Genomic DNA, 2,500 nt, shown 5'->3' with positions numbered 1-2,500 from the left:
TTCCAAACCCAAACTCCAAACTTTATTTTTTAGCATACAATGCCCACGTGCACGCAGGGGTGCTTGAGCATGCGGGAGAGGAGCCATAATGGGCAACATTGACTCGGGGGACCTCCAAATCGAAATCCGTCTCGAGCAAAACACTTCTTAAGCTTCTAGGAAGCTCCCATAAAACTTCCAAACCCAAACTCCAAACTTTATTTTTTAGCATACAATGCCCACGTGCACGCCGGGGTGCTTGAGCGTGCGGGCGAGGAGCCGTAATGGGCAAAATTAACACGGGGGACCTTCAAATCGAAATCCGTCTCGAGCAAAGCACTTCTTAGGCTTCTAGGAAGCTCCCATCAAATTTACAAACCCAAACTCCAAACTTCATTTTTTAGCACACAATGCCCACGTGCACGCGGGGGTGCTTAAGCGTGCGGGCGAGGAGTCATAATGGGCAAAATTAACTCGGGGGACCTCCAAATCGAAATCCGTCTCGAGCAAAGCACTTCTTAGGCTTCTAGGAAGCTCCCATAAAATTTCCAAACCCAAACTCCAAACTTCATTTTTTAGCATACAATGCCCCCGTGCACGCGGGGGTGCTTGAGCGTGCGGGGGAGGAGTCATAATGGGCAAAACTAACTCGGGGGACCTCCAAATCGAAATCCGTCTCGAGCAAAACACTTCTTAGGCTTCTAGGAAGCTCCCATAAAATTTCCGAACCCAAACTCCAAACTTCATTTTTTAGCATACGATGCCCACGTGCACGCCGGGGTGCTTGAGCGTGCGGGCGAGGAGTCATAATGGGCAAAAACTAACTCGTGGGATCTCCAAATCAAAATCCGTCTCGAGCAAAGCATTTCTTAGGCTTCTAGGAAGCTCCCATAAAATTTCCGAACCCAAACTCCAAACTTCATTTTTTAGCATACGATGCCCACGTGCACGCCGGGGTGCACGAGCGTGCGGGCGAGGAGTCGTAATGGGCAAAATTAACTCGGGGGACCTCCAAATCGAAATCCGTCTCGAGCAAAGCATTTCTTAGGCTTCTAGGAAGTTCCCGTAAAATTTTCAAACCCAAACTCCAAACTTCATTTTTTAGCATACGATGCCCACTGTGCGCGCCGGTGTGCACGTCGGGGTGCTTGAGCGTGCGCGCGAGGAGCCGTAATTGGCAAAATTAACACGGCGGAAATCTAAATCGAAATCCGTCTCGAGCAAAGCACTTCTTAGTCTTCTAGGAAGCTCCCATAAAATTTTCAAACCCAAACTCCAAACTTCATTTTTTAGCATACGATGCCCACGTGCACGCCGGTGTGCACGAGCATGCGGGCGAGGAGTCGTAATGGGCAAAATTAACTCGGGGGACCTCCAAATCGAAATCCGTCTCGAGCAAAGCATTTCTTAGGCTTCTAGGAAGTTCCCGTAAAATTTTCAAACCCAAACTCCAAACTTCATTTTTTAGCATACGATGCCCACGTGCGCGCCGGTGTGCACGTCGGGGTGCTTGAGCGTGCGCGCGAGGAGCCGTAATTGGCAAAATTAACACGGCGGAAATCTAAATCGAAATCCGTCTCGAGCAAAGCATTTCTTAGGCTTCTAGGAAGCTCCCATAAGATTTCTGAACCCAAACTCCAAACTTCATTTTTTAGCATACGATGCCCACGTGCACGCCGGTGTGCACGAGCATGCGGGCGAGGAGTCATAAAGGGCAAACTTAACTCGGGGGACCTCCAAATCGAAATCCGTCTCGAGCAAAGCATTTCTTAGGCTTCTAGGAAGCTCCCATAAAATTTTCAAACCCAAACTCCAAACTTCAATTTTAGCATACCATGCCCACGTGCACGTCGGGGTGCACGAGCGTGCGGGCGAGGAGTCATAATGGGTAAAATTAACCCGGGGGACCTCCAAATCGAAATCCGTCTCGAGCAAAGCACTTCTTAGTCTTCTAGGAAGCTCCCATAAAATTTTCAAACCCAAACTCCAAACTTCATTTTTTAGCATACGATGCCCACGTGCACGTCGGGGTGCACGAGCGTGCGGGCGAGGAGTCATAATGGGCAAAATTAACTCGGGGGACCTCCAAATCGAAATCCGTCTCGAGCAAAGCATTTCTTAGTCTTCTAGGAAGCTCCCATAAAATTTTCAAACCCAAACTCCAAACTTCATTTTTTAGCATACGATGCCCACGTGCACGTCGGGGTGCACGAGCGTGCGGACGAGGAGTCATAATGGGCAAAATTAACTCGGGGGACCTCCAAATCGAAATTCGTCTCGAGCAAAGCATTTCTTAGGCTTCTAGGAAGCTCGCATAAAATTTTCAAACCCAAACTCCAAACTTCATTTTTTAGCATACGATGACCACGTGCACGCCGGGGTGCTTGAGCGTGCGGGCGAGGAGTCATAATGGGCCAAAACTAACTCGTGGGACCTCCAAATCAAAATCCGTCTCGAGCAAAGCATTTCTTAGGCTTCTAGGAAGCTCCCATAAAATTTCCGAACCCAAACTCCACACTTC

Source organism: Cornus florida, unplaced genomic scaffold, assembly GCF_030987335.1.
Source record: "Cornus florida cultivar Cherokee Brave unplaced genomic scaffold, ASM3098733v1 CherokeeBrave_3.0.0_Hap2_scaffold_83, whole genome shotgun sequence".
In the NCBI taxonomy this organism is placed as follows: Eukaryota; Viridiplantae; Streptophyta; class Magnoliopsida; order Cornales; family Cornaceae; genus Cornus; species Cornus florida.
The sequence above is the reverse complement of the archived record's forward strand: the minus strand, read 5'-3'. Positions refer to the sequence as shown.